Here is a 15,464-nt window from a genome sequence, read left to right as displayed (position 1 = left end):
GTCCTTGAAGTCTGTGTAATACATAGCATAGCATAGGGGATGTGGTGCAATTTCTAGCACCAGATTGAAATTCAGAGTTGCAGTAGATTTACACACAAAAACATACACTCAAATTCATGTGCACACACACACACACACACACACACACACACACACACACACACACACACACACACACACATAAAACAGACTTGTGCAATACTACAGAGAGAAGAGACACACACACACACACACACACACACACACACACACACACACACATGTGCGCACGTGCACCTGTGCACGTGCACACGCGCAAACACTCAAACTCACCTACGTATGTACAAGTCAACCATAAAACGGGTGGAGAGTAAAGCAAGGGAATCATAATAAAATCTGGCAATGATGTCAAGAAACCAAAAAAACTATAAATAAATTTATTATAATTTGAATGTTATACAAACTAAAGAAAAAGGATAGAAATGTGCACTTTAAATAATTGAATAGCTGTGTAATTACAAATCTCATTACTTCTTTCAAGGTATTTGTTCCACAGTATGATACACTACAACATCCTCTGTTGTCTAGAATCGGAATTGCCTAGACATAGTAAAGCCTTGCTGAGTTTAATTATGGTGGCTGCCAAAAAAAGAAATTACTAGAAAATGTAAATCAAAGTCAAGACGAACTTTACTAGAAGTAGTGAATATATAGTAACACAGATAAAACAACTGGAATTGGGATCATCAGAAAATGGATGGAGCAAACTACACAGAAAAAAAATGGGAATTGTGGGTGCAATACATGCAGAGAAGGAATGAGGTTTAAGAGGCAAGATTTGAATGAGCCATATAATGCTTAACTGACAATGACTGGATGGATTATAAGTGATGTACAATGTTTGTACTACAGTTGTTTCAGTGGTGTCTGTGATGTATAATGTTTGCAACTAAAGTGGTGTCATGTTTGTTTTTCATTATATATAAATGTAAGAATGCCTATTTCATACGTGATAATTTAATAAAAATGTTTATTAAAAAAGAACATCCTCTGTTGTCTGTTGTACCCCCCTCTTCTGAGTGACTTAAAGTTTCTGTAGCAGGGTAGTTAACTGTGCACATCAGATTTGATGCCTGGAAGGCAGTAGAAGTGAACCATACACATGGTATAGATGGTTTACATTACCCTTCTGTATTTGCATACAGACTTAGAAGCTACCAGATGTGTGCATATCAAATTTTTATTTTCTTTTTTGAACTTCTGTTTGCACTGACATTTACTGAAGCCCTAGCACCTTGAATAAAATATTGGGAGATGAAAGGTTAAACATCCATTCAGCAGACAGCATATGGAATTTATCCAGAGTATGCATTTTAGGATTCCTGAGAAAGGACATCTCTGTGTGACTATTGAATATTCTGTAGCACATATGTTTCAGTAATCAAATGAAATGCATTGCCCAAAGCGTTCACATTTATGGGTGTAATGTGCACACAGTGTCTGGAGAATGCATTTCCAGGTCCTGGATGACACAATTATCCATCATTACTTCTGAAAGGAAAAACAACAAGTTATGACAATTATGCTTACAAACGATCAGATTATTACATTCAGACAGCATTTCCTAACAAATGTCATTTATGAATGCTTTACAGATTTAACCTTTGAGGATTACTGTACTTTGCTATACTGAAGAAGTATTAAAGGATCACTTCTCGATCAGGTAATCCCCTTCAGATGATTAATACGCTAGCTCAGGTTTTTTGAGACAGTTTTTATGAGACATTCTTTTCTTTCAGACAAAAAAGAAAAATCTGCAATGTGTCATTTTTTAACAGTAATATATTTTCCTTTTAGCACCAGCATTTTTATTGGATGGTGACTCTAATTTGCTAAATATGTGCTACTATTAGGCTAAACCAGGCTTAAATTACTGGGCCGAAAAGCATTCCAGAAAGCAGCAACTCTTCCTTTAGTACCACTGCCAGACTACCTTTACAGGTATTCATAGCAACGTTTGCCAGTGTGATGCATCAGATACCATTACTTGTGTTTGCAGGTGCAGTTAAACCACAATAACTTATGGTGGAAAGGATGAAAGGCAGCATCTTATAATGTTTTAGGTGTAGTGTTGCCTCCTGCAAACCAGTGCCAAATCCCATTTCATTAGGAGAAAAGAATTCTCTGTTTTACTAATAAATGATCCCTCGGTCTCAGAAGTAATGATATGGCAGTCCAGCCATGTGAAACATATGTTTACATGGTTTTCTACCTAACTTTTATATGAACATATGAAATGACCAATGGAAAGGAGCTACCTATGGTACGACTAACTTCTATAGATCTAACTCCGCCTCTCAGCTTGTTCCACCTGTTTATGTTATATAAAGAATCATAGTAGTTCCCCTTTTCACAGCCCAGTGAAGCAGTCAGCTACACTGCCCTATCAGCTTCTTTGTGAAGTAACTTATTTTTACCTCTGTTTTGATTCTAGTCCTTACCCTTATTCACTTTTGTTCACTTCCCTCTTTTTTCTAAGAATGACCTCTTCACACCCTTGACTCTAAATCAGAGCTGTTGGTCAGTGACATAGCGGGACAGTGCCTTGACCATGACCCTGGGAGCCCCTGTGTAAATACTGACCTAGATGACAGAAAAGCCAGAGGAGGTGTTTCCTGCTTGTCTATCCTGAGGAAGTTGAGGAGTATGCCAAGGTGAACATCTCACACTAATGAATCTCTGGTGTAGAACAGGAAGGCAGCAGGAGCCATATGCTCTAGGTGAGATGGAGATACTGTCTGACGGACTAGCTCACTCAAAGATGTAGCTGAGAGCCCTATTCAGCACCCATTGCATACCCTCCCACTGGCCAATTTCATGACATGTAGACAAGATGATAGTATTGTAAAACTGAAAATTCTATTTTGCATGATAGCCATCTTGGTATATTGTATACTTAGCAGGGGGTGTGAATGGTAATGTCCCCCCACACACGAGGAGTGCAACAGGACAACAAAGTTTTTTTTGCTTTTTTTTTCACATTTGAATTTTGCATGTGCTAAGGTTATTGCTTGGTGCATTTGTGGTAGTCTGTAAATGTTCACATTATCAATATTTTGAATGCAGCCATTTGAGAATTTGGACAATATCCAATCCATAACCATACTGTGTGATCTCAGAATTAATATAATTAGCAGTGCTATGGAGAGTGAATCCCCTTACATGAGGCATACAGGGGCACAACAATGTTTTCTGCTGCTTTTTAACATTTGAGTTCTGCATGTCCCATGATTATTGCTTGGCTCATTCATAGCAGTCTGCTGATGTTCACATTATCGATATTTTGAATGTGGTCATTTGTTCTGATAATATTCAAAAGACATACGTGTGTGTGTGTGTGTGTGTGTGTGTGTGTGTGTGTGTGTGTGTGTGTGTGTGTGTGTGTGTGTGTGTGCGCGTGTGTGTGTGTCTGTGTAAGCTCTGCACCCCCCCCCTCCAATCAGGAGGACTTAAACCCACATGCTTGATTATTTATATATACTAAGTCCATGGTCACAAAATGTTTGAAAAAAAAACTGTAAGGATAAAAATGATAGCTGCATAAATTATGATCTTATTTTCACTTCATTTCATGCTAACACAAGTAGGGAAATGTAATTTTGGGGAAATGGGAATAGAAAACCAGCAATCAGCCACCTACCTGTCAACCTTTATAGGCCTGTATAGGCCGTGTGTGTGTGTGTGTGTGTGTGTGTGTGTGTGTGTGTGTGTGTGTGTGCGTACACATGCAGGCATTCATATGTGTTTATATCCAGTACAAAGTGGTAATATTTTAGCAATAACCCATATAAGAGTGTAGATAATACTTTGTTTTTCTCAGGGTTGGCATGGTTTGGTTGTGATGGTGTGACCAAGCGAAATCCATCATGAGTAAACCAAGCATTATCTACACTCAGCTATGAGTTATTGCTATTATAGAATTGTGCTAATTTTGTATAACAATGTGTTTTTATTAAAAGAAATGTGTTGCAGATTGTGCATTTATACATTTTGAGGGGAAAATATTTGTTTAGACAATAAAGAATGAAGCATTCGAGCATCCACATAAAATCACAAATGTATTGCAGAAAAAAATGTGCAAAGTTCAAAACAGTCAAAGACATCGCTTTCTTATTATTATGTTGATGGAGTTATCCCTTATATACTGTAAATGAGAGTTTTTATGAGACTGGATAGTGTATTTCTTAATATCTTGTATGCAATTAAGGAAAGTGAAACTTTTCCCAAACCAGATGGATTAAACAAAATATTGGTATGTGAACACATACCTTATCCGGGGAAAGACTTTGCAATGTTTCTTTTATGTATGATTTTATATTTATAATATTCATTTCAGAACTGTTTGGGAACTGGAAACTGCCTGTCATTGTTTCATTTCCCTGAGCTGCACTGACCTGAAGTATAATTTGATATATAAAACACATACATACATACATGCATACACACATGTGAATGTGTGTGTTTATACACACACACACACACACACACACACACACACACATATATATATATATATATATATATATATATATATATATATATATATATATTTATATATGTATATGGGTCCCCTACACATGATCGAAATTTCAGAAAGCTGAAACTCATATGGCCAAGACCATATGATCGACTTTTGAAATTTCAATCATTCAGAATGGGCATTTCCGTATAGTGCGGAATGGGAAGATTCCCATCTTCAGCACTGCAGTGCAATCTTGGAGTTGGTATATATAAATTGTAGGGGGTGTGGGGGGTGCAGCCCTCCATGGGGGTGTGCAGGGGAGCTTGCCCTCCTTCTAGCAACATGTAGGTAAGTTTTCATTTTGTTTACATGTTCAGAATTTTAAAAGTCAAACATATGGTCCCGGTCATATGGGTTTTGGCTTTCTGAAATTTCGATCATGTATAGTAGACCCATATATATATTAATATATATATATATATATATATATATATATATATATATATATATATGAATGGAGCTGTGGGCAGCAGCACAGACTCTACATGGTGTCCTATGGAGGAAGAGTTGTACAAACCAACCCCTTTGGGCATCTACTGTGGTGCGCAGTATCCTTAAGATAGGAGAACATGGACCACAGACTGTGTGCCATGGCAGGGCTAGCCACTCCACTGTGTAAAATATGGCTCTAGGTGATTCGATCATGTTGACTAATGTCACCAAAATGGGCATGGCTAGTTACCGGTGATAAGGGGGTTGAGGACTTAGCCTACTCTGACCCACACCAGGGACCCTTGCTAATGGTGGGAGGGGTATATGTGTCCCTATTGGCCAGTGGGTGCCCACCATAAAGCCCAGCAGCCCTGGGTCAATAAGCTACTGGCTGGCCAGTGTCTAGTTGCCCAGCCTGGGTTACGTGGGATAGCTCTGTTGAGCGAAAGCTGGATGTAAAACTAACCAACCTGCCAAACATGAACTGAGAATTGCTATGCTTAATGTAGGTTCACTGACAGGATGCAGCTTGGAAGTGGATGACATGATTATACAGAGGAGGCTGGACATCCCATGTATCCAAAAGACAAGATGGAAGGGGAGTGCAGCAAAGCCCCTTGGCTTGGGATCCAGAGTCTACTACTCAGGTGGAGGGCAAGCCAGAAATGGTGTAGGAATTCTGGTGAGAGAGAGGCTTCAGTAGGCAGTAAGGGATATCATGAGAATTAATGACAGACTCATGGCAGTCAAACTCCAGTGTAATGGCAGGGCAGTATTCATAATCTCAGCCTATGATAGGGCAGTATTCATAGTCTCAGCCTATGATAGGGCAGCATTCATAATCTCAGCCTGTGCCCCACAGCAGGGTTGTGATAATGAGGAAAAGAGAGCATTCAGACAGCATACCAGATAAAGCAGGACAACACGAATTGGTGTTGATAATGGGTGACTTGAATGCACATATCGGGACAGACAGAACAGGATATGAGGACTGCCTAGGCCCACATGGCTGGGGCAACAGGAATAAAGAAGGAGAAGCCATTCTAGACTTCTGTCTGGCAAATGGCTTGATAGTAGCCAACACATGGTTCAGAAAGAGAGACAGTACCAAGATCACATACAAGAGTAGTCAATGTGCAACTCAGGTAGACGTCCTCCTAGTAAGGAAAAGGCACTGAGGTACAATACATGATTGCAAAGTCATCCCCAGTGAAACAGTCAGCCCACAGCATAAACCACTAGTTGCCACAATCAGCTGCAAGCAGTGGTCAGAAAAGACTCTAAGGTCAATAGAGACCAGGCTGAAGACCTGGAAGTTGACTGGAGTGAAAGTACAAAAGTTCAAGGAATTACTCAGAGCTCTAGCATCCCAAAAAGAATAGGAAATAGGTGGAACTGAAGAAGAATGGCAGCCTAAAAACAGCACATGTTAGGACTAGAAAAGATATTTGGCCGAGCCAGGTATGGAAATAAGGTACACAAGGAAAGCTGGTGGTGGAATGCAGAAGCGCAGGAAGTCATCAAAAGAAAGAAGGACTGCAGGAAGAAGTGGGAGATAGAAAAGACTGACCAGGCTAAGAAGGACTACCGGTTGGCTAACAAAGAAGCTAAGAAAAAGTTGCAATTCCAAAGAATAGTGCATCAGAGGCACTCTACCAACTTCTGGGAAGTGACTCAGTAAGGGGCATAAATAAACTATATCAGTTTGCAAGGCAAAGACAGAAGGATAAAGAAGATAGTCAGGCACTCTTCATAAGGAATGCCAGCAACAACCTGCTCACCAGTCCAGAGGATGTCAAAGGCAGATGGAAGGAGTATTTCCAGCAACTTCTGAATGAAGAAAACCGAACAGAAGCTGTACTGCCTCAGAAACAGCCTACAATGACAGAAGAAGAAGAGCCCACCCTAGAAGAAGTAAGTACAACACTAAGGAAGATGACATCAGGGAAAGCAGCAGGCTCAGATGAGGTCACAGTAGATATGATAAAGATGTTTGGTGAGATAGGGGAGAAATGGCTCCTGAGGGTACTAATAGCAGTGCGGAGAGAAAGGCATATCTCAGATGACTGGAGAATAAGCATACTCATGCCAGTGTACAAGAACAAAGGGAACATCCACAACTGTGCTCAGTACAGAGGCATCAAACTCTTATCACATTGCATGAAAGTTCTGGAGAGGGTGATTGATAAATGGATACACAGAGTAGTAGAATGTAAGATGGGAGATGAGCAGTTTGGATTCAGATCAGGATGCAGCACAATTGACCCGATGTTTGCATTGAGACAGATACTTGAGAAGAAGTTAGAGATGAGGAGACAGTCCAATTGGGCATTCCTAGACTTGGAGAAAGTATATGAGAAGGTCCCAAGAAAGCTGATCTGGGCAGTACTGCATTGGTTTGAAGTCCCAGAAACATTGGTAGAATTAGTGCATGCTATGTACAAGGACCCAGTAACTTAAGTACAAACAGTGTTCGGCCTCATAGAGGGGTTCCCAGTGAGAGTGGGTGTACATCAGGGTTCAGCTCTGAGCCCATTGCTGTTCATACTGGTGATGGACTACATTAGCTAACAGGTTGGCGGGGGCAGATCAACAAAGATGCTGTATGCAGATGATGTGGCAGTACAGGTAGACTCTGAGCTAGAACTTCAGCAAAGGATAGGAGAATGGAATGAAAATCTGAAGGCACATGGGATGAAACTAAGCACAGATAAGACAGTAGTAATGGCAGCAAATTGTGGAAATCAGAAGAAGCTGAGAATAGAGATAGAAGGGAAGATAGTGGAACAGGTAAACAGCTTCAAGTATCTGGGAAGGGTAGTTGAGGAGAAGGGTAGTCTGAATGAAGAGGTCAAAGCTAGAATCAGAGGGGCTGCAGCCAACTGACATAGAGTATCAGGTGTAGTCTATGACAGAAGAATGCCAAAGAAGCTGAAAAGTAAGGTGTACAAAACAGTGGTGCGACCAGTACTACTGTATGGTACACAAACCTGGGCAGTAAAGGCACAACAGTTGAAGAAGCTAGAGGTGATGGAAATGAAGTGCCTAAGAAAGGTGGTATGATGCACACTGTGGGACAGACAAAGACATGAGGACATAAGAGCAGATGCCAAAGTAGCTCCAATTGCAGAAAAATCAAAGAGAACAGATTACGGTGGTTCAGACATATGTGTAGAAAGGCAGAAGACAATCTGGTGATGAAGATTTGGGACAGACAGGAAAAAGGTAAGAGGAAGCGAGGACATCCAGCAAAGAGGTGGATGGATTGTGTGAAAGAAGATCTGCGACAATCAGGCATGAGTGTTGAAGAAAGCAGGAGAGTGGTACTGAATCGAGAGAGTTGACAACAGTTAACACGATACCCCGAGCCCATGTACAAAAATGGGAAAAGGGGGGCTGATGATGATATATATATATATATATATATATATATATATATATATATATATATATATATATATATGTATATATCGTGTGTCTATGTGTGTGTGTGTGTGTGTGTGTGTGTGTGTGTGTGTGTGTGTGTGTGTGTGTGTGTTTACTTAGAAACATGATAGGTAAATAAGCCCCACTTCTATTTACTTATGTTTCAGCGAAATACAATGCAGAAACAGTAGCAAATTGGCCAAAACACACGGTGCATGTGTATTTACACTAATATCTTAAATGTTGTTGTGGAATCGATTAAACTGAAAGAGAAATGAGCAAGTGTGTCACACAGCATTGCTGTGTAGTGACAATGGTAAGACATAAATTGCCTGTTGATAAAGAAGCTGAGGTGTTTGAACACATACTTATTTTACATTTATGACTGGGCAGGTAGCTATTTATCAACGGAGGCCCAGGGAGAAAAGCTCTATAGTACAATTTAACAAGCCCGCTATCTTAACATATTAGTTACACATTAGTTATAGAGTAATTTTAGTTATAGAATAGAAACAAGTAATATCTAAAGAATAACAGAGCACAAGGTAAACCAGTAATGCACATAGAATAACAGAATACAATATAGACCAAATCCATCGACTACTATTTGGTGAATAAGCTTTTCTACCATGGACAATGAGTACAAGTTACAGTGCCAGATGGGTTACAAAGGATACATTTGGAGGGGTTAAGGAGATGAAGTTTGAGATAGAAGTGTTTATATAGGATGTGGGAGTTATAGAAAGAGGGGAACAGTTAGTAGAAGATATGTTGAAGATATGGAGAAGAGATGAAGTGGAAAAAAGAATGAAGGAGAAAAAGGTGCTGATATAGGAGGGTGTGAGTTAGGAAAAGAGGGAAATAGAAAATATGGTGCATCAGCCTGGGACTGTGCATGAGCATTGCCAGCTAATGGTTAAGTGTGTCTGAGAAGTTGTTTAAATTTGTATGGGTTGGTGGGGTGCAGATATGTTCAGGGTTTGCATTCTAGTCCCTTGATGTATAATTAAAGCAAAGAGACTCACCAAAAGTGTTGTTAAATTTTGTGACTTTTAATAGGAATTTATCAGAAGACCTTAAGATCCTATTATGAGACTAGATTTCTAGTAGATTTTGAAGTGCTGGGCACTTGTCTGGTTGGTATATGGGCAGTCATGATTGAGGGATAGCAGGTTGGGAAGTTCTAGCCAGTTTAGTTGGTGAAGAGCTGCACAGTGGTGCTGTCTATGTGGTGAGTTTGTGTAAAATCTTGTGACTTTATTATAGCAGGAATCGAGTTTAGCTAAGTCAGCTTCCTTGAGGTTGTTGAAAATGGGTGACGCATACAGTAGGGTAGATAGTAGGTGAGTCCTGGTGATAGCTTTCCTGGTGGAGCTAGTGAGATATGATTTGACTCTGTAGAGACAGCCAAGTTTTATATGGGTATTTTTTATGACTAGTGCTAAGTGTTTATTCAGCCTCAAGTTGTTGTCAGTTGTGACTCCAAGCAGTTTAGTGTGAGAGACAGGTTCACTTTTAGTATCGTTTGCTGAATGGATGAGGAAAGAGGATGTAAGGTCAGGTGATTTGTTATTGGAAAAGAGCCTTAATTTAGTTTGTTGGGGTTGAGAATAAGTTGATTGTCAGACAGCCAGGATTCTATGGCTGAGAAGGATTGTTGGGTTATTTGTTGGAGCTGTGGGATGGAGGGTGTAGAACAGAATGAGTGTGTGGTCATCTGCGTATCGAATGATAGTGGTAAGGTTAGTGGTGGAGTAGAGTTTGTTGGTGAAGATACTAAGGAGGAGAGTCCCTAGAATTGAACCTTGTGGGATGCCTACTGTGACAGGTAACAGGGAGGATAGATCACCTTGCCATCTGACTCTTGTTGTCGGTCAGATAGGTTCATAGGTTCATAGGTTCATAGGTAATTGTGAAACCAGGAGAGATTGGTTTGGTTTAGGTTTAATGAAGTGAGTTCACTGAGGAGTCTATGGTGGGAAACTGTATCTAATGCTGTGAACATATCTAGGAAGATTTGATGGTCGAGACGCAGTCTTCAGCCGGTTGTGCAGTTTCCTAGTTGGTATTTGTCTTCGATGATATTTAATATTTAGGAAGATGGAGGAAACTAGCTGTCCATTGTTTTTGAGTTGGTTGATTTTGCTGGTGAAGCTTATAAGGGAGGTTGTGGTACTGTGACTGGACTGAAGCCATGTTGAGAGTTGATAAGTAGGTTCTTAGTTAGAAGGTAATTCATGAGTTGAGTGTGTATACATTTTTCTAGAATTTTTGAAAATGGGAATAGTATGGCAATTGGTTGGTAGTTTGAGTGGTCTGTTGAGGAGCCACATTTATGGAGAGGGGAAATATAGGGGGTCTATATCAGAAGCATGAAAAGGCTTCTGAGCGAATACGGAAACAGCGGCACATATTCATTGAATCGCATGTAAGCGATTCAATGAATATGTCATAGGGCAAGGAGATAGTTGGCTAACTTCATGGAGTTGCCCTTTCTTTCCCTATAGTGCGATCTCGGAGTTGGTATATTTAGTTAGTGGGGTGTCAGGGTGTAGGGGATGAAGCCTTCCCACCTGTTTATGGTGTTAAATTATTTTTTTTTAGTGAACACCCGCGTAAACCTTTTTCCTAGGGAAAAATTTGATTACATTGCCATTCGCTATTTTCTGGTTTCGTGCATTATGTGTCGACTTTTATGTAGTCACACATATGCACTTTCGGTGTTATAATATAGACCCAATATAGGAGATTTTCCAGAGCTTAGGAATATATTTTTCTGAGATGGACTGGTTGATTTAAAGAGAGATGGGTTAAGTGATAGCACTGGCTTCTAATTTGAGATATTAGGTTGAAAGTTGATCTACTGCTAGAGTTGTGGGCTTCAGTTTGGTAAGTAGTTATTTTTATTGTGCTGGTTTGAATGGGTTTTAGAACGAACTAATTAGAAGTTGCTTCAGCTTTTGTAGCAATGGACAGGGGAGTATTGTTGTTATTTTTCATTAGCGATAATATAGAGTTGATGAAATAGGTATTAAACTGGAAGGCTATGCTGTCAGTAGTGTTTGTGGTGGTCAGGGTTGGAGTTTATGACTGGCCTGGTTGAAGACATTGTTTTATAGTACCCCAGAATTTTAGAGGTTATTTTGGTGTTGTTGCTGGGTCTTAGTATAGTATGCTTTTTTTATCATTCTTGATTTCTTTTTTTGAATTGTTTCTTAGTTGGCAGTAGTAGTCTAGGGTGGGCTAACTTTTGTTTACCTGATATTGTACCCAGGCTTTGTCTTTCAGTGTGAGCAGTACTTTGGTGTCTCTAGACAACCATGGTGCATAGGTAGATTTTACTCATACATTTTTGGAAGGTGCTAGGCTGTTTAGTATGTTTAACAGTTTGGTTTTAACGTATTGTATGGCAGAGTCAAGTTGCAGATCCTTTATATATATTTTTTATTTATTTTACATTTGTATACTGGGAAAGTCCAACTGGACACAGGTCCATTTTCAGCGGAGGCCTGAGGAAGCTCCACAATACAATACAGTATATGAGAGGAGAGAAAAATCGAGCATACTTATAGCAATCATACACAATATGTTAGAGATTAACAATTCTTATAGGAGTCAATCATTGAGGTACATAAATAAACTTAAAACAGCATTTGTATTACTTTTACAGTTATAAGTTTTGTCAAGTAAATATCAACAGGTTCACAAGCTTTCAGGGGAACTGTTTATACTTAGCTGTACACAGAAACATTCTCTTGGTTTGGGTTAGCCTGGTGAGTGGCATGAACATAGCCAGTCACTTAAATAGTGGATTTTCAGGTGTTTTTTGAAATGAATAAAGGAGGTGATAGAAGTTATTTGGCTTGGTAGTATGTTCCAGGTTTTAGCAATGGTGCTGGCAAAGACAGTAATGAGGCTCTGGTTACTTGAGCTTAAGACTCTAGAGGGAATGTGGGGCTGAATTAAATGCTTAAGTGCTAGGGTTTTCTCAGGAAGGTAGTACAGTGTGTGTGTGTGCTATAGAGAGTTGATTGAGTAGAAGTATATGAGGCAGCTCAAGCCACTTGAGCTGCTTAAGGGATAGACAGTTGTGGGACCTATATGAGGCTTCAGTAGAAAACTTGGCAGTCTTGTTATAGCAAGATTCCATTTTATTTAGATCAGTTTGGCAGAGATTAGTCAAGATGGGAGAGGCATAGAGGAAGGTGGATAGAAGATGAGTCCTTGCGATGGTTGCTTTGATGTGTTTAGTCATAAACTGTTTGTTCCTGTAGAGGAGTCCAAGTTTTTTATTACCTTTCTTGATGGTTTGTGCTATGTGGATGTTGAACCTCAGGTTATTTCCACACCTAGCAGTTTAGTGTGTGTGTGGTTGGACTAATTTGAATGTTTTCTTTAGAGTAGATTAGGAAATAACTATTTAGGGTAGGAGATCTGCCTGGGTTGAAAAGAATTAGTTTTTTTTTTTTTTTTTTTTGAGATTAAGAAGAAGTATGTTAGTGAACCAAGTTTCAGCTAGGGTGAAGTTATTTTGGGTTAGGGTTTGTAGTTCACTTAGGGTGGGGGCAGCACATATAAGGGTGGTGTCATCTGTGTATTGTACTACTGAGGCAGTGGGTGAGGATGAATAGATCGTGTTAGTAAATAAACAGAACAGCAAAGGGCAAAGGATGGATCCTTGAAGGACTCCTATGGTAACTGGTAACAGGGAGACAGTTGTCCAAGCCATAGGACCGCCGGCCAGACAAAGTAGCTGTTGAATCATGATATAGAGGGGGAACTGATATTTAGGGTAGATAAAGTTTCAAGAAGCATATTGTGATTTACCATGTCAATGGCTTTTGATAAGTCTAAGAATATGGAAGAAACAGACCCTTTTTCTATGGTGGTTAACTATATTGGTAAATTATAGTAATGCTGTGGTGGTGCTATGGGAAGGTCTAAAGCTATGAACAACTCTTTCTAATATTTTGGATAAGGGTGATAGGATTGCTATTGGGTGATAGTTGGTGAGCTCTAATGAGTTAGGGGAGTCCAGTGATAGTGCTGGAGGAGTGATGTGAAAATATCAGGTGAGACATTTTTTTTGTTGCAAATTTATTTCTATGTGCCATTTTGGGGGGTAAAGATGTTGCATAAGAAGATAGGTAGAATGATGGTCACTGAAGCTATCAGGGAGGCAACCTGATAGATAGGCTGAGATGGTTTGTTGGTTAAGGTTCAGTCAAGTGTTGACTTTCTTGTGCTGTGTTTGTCCATTCTGGTTGGGGATTGTATAGTTTGGGTGTATCCCTATAGATTTATAAAGTTTAAGGGGTTGTCAGAAGCACAGGTGAGCCAGTCCATATTGAAGTCTCCCATTATTATGGTTTCCTGATTAAATGTAGTGGAAGACCAATGAAGAAAGGTTTTGGTTGTGGGAAGCTTGTTGCTGGGTGCAATGCAGGTTGAAATAATGATTTTATACTTTTTGGGATTAATTTCAATTTGTGTAATTAATATTTCAATGTCATTGAGTTCTGGTGGGTTTAGTTCAATGCATTCAACCTTTAATGTATTTTTATAGATTACTGCTTTTGTGCACTCTAACTTGCCTGTGGGTGGTATAACCTGGGCTTAGAATTTCATTGTTCATTATGTGAGGTTTTAGCCAAGTTTCACTTATTACCACTATGTCAAGGGAGTGTAGGGAGAAGACAGCATGAAACTCATGACATTTGTTTGTGAGGCTTATCAGATTCATATTGGCAAGTAGAAGGTCAGAGCTCTTAAGTGATACATTTGTGAAGATCTGTGAATGGGGGGTGGGAGTTGTGCTATTTGTTTGATAAGTTGGTTCAGGACCTGGGTTAAGGTGGATGTCTCTGCTTTGTTTGAGGTTTGATATTTTATGTAGGAATGGGTGTAGAAATTTGGATGTCAGTTTGGAGTATTTGTGAGTTAGATAGGGAGTAGCTGGTTGTTGTGCATCTTGGTAAGTAAAAAGTTATGTATTGGAGCTTTTAAAGAGATGTGATGATATGGAAATGTGTCTATATGTGGTGTGGGGAGGAGAGAGGAAAGGCTGGGTAGGAGATAATGTTTTAGTGATTAGCTGAGTGTGATAGGAGGTCACGTGTACAGCTATGATCAGTAAAATGGGGAGAGACATGTGTAACAATAACATTGTAGGATAGAGGGAGTTGGTTGTACTGGTTTAGTTAGAATTATTATTAGAGGATGTGTACTAAGATTAAATTATGTTAAGCTGGGTGGTAATATGTTGGTGAAGGTAGAAGGAGGAGTGAGTTAATGATTTAATGGGAGGTTAGTTAGGAAGTGAACTGTATATGTCTTGTTAAGCAGTAAAGTTAGTGACTGGATAATTATGTGTGGTGGGTGTGGTTTGGTTAAAAAGAACTGTAGTTGTAGTAGGGGTGAGTGGGAATTTGGGGTAGGGTAGCAGAGCAGAGTCATCTTTAGAGGAGCAAGGGGCGAATGGAGTGGGGATTAGCCAGACTCGCATATTGGCCAAGAGTGAAGAAAACAATCAGTAAGTAGAACACTGTTTATTAGAAGACCTTTTACACACTGATTCAGAAGGGAAATATATTAACTATGCTGTTTGCTATATCTAGAGGAAAGGCTTGTTAGCAGGAATTTCTTAGTATTATAGTGAAGGTGAGAAGCTGAAATATAAGGGGGAAATTCAAAGATAATTAAAAATACTATGTAGAGGTGAGCAGTGCCAAAACATTGGGGTGAAGGTTAAGTATATGGCGACAAGGTAGCTTAATAATTATAGCTGGAAGGATGGTAGTGCTAACAGGTGCACAGTAAATGAGGGTAAAGAGGATATGCCAGATCTAATAGCTTGAGCAAGGAAGGAGGGGATGTAGTAGGGAGAAGCAGGGGGGAGTGGTGATGGGTGATACAGCTATGAGGAGGTATGGAACATAAGCACTAAGGTAGCAAAAACACCTTTAACATACACTAGTAGCCTGTGAGATGTAACAGAAAGCGGTAGTGCAAGTGGATGCAGGTGAGTGACAGATCACTGCAGAAG

This window comes from Protopterus annectens, chromosome 12.part0 (genome assembly GCF_019279795.1).
Source record: "Protopterus annectens isolate FY-2018-M chromosome 12.part0, PAN1.0, whole genome shotgun sequence".
NCBI classification, from domain to species: domain Eukaryota; kingdom Metazoa; phylum Chordata; order Ceratodontiformes; family Protopteridae; genus Protopterus; species Protopterus annectens.
The sequence above is the reverse complement of the archived record's forward strand: the minus strand, read 5'-3'. Positions refer to the sequence as shown.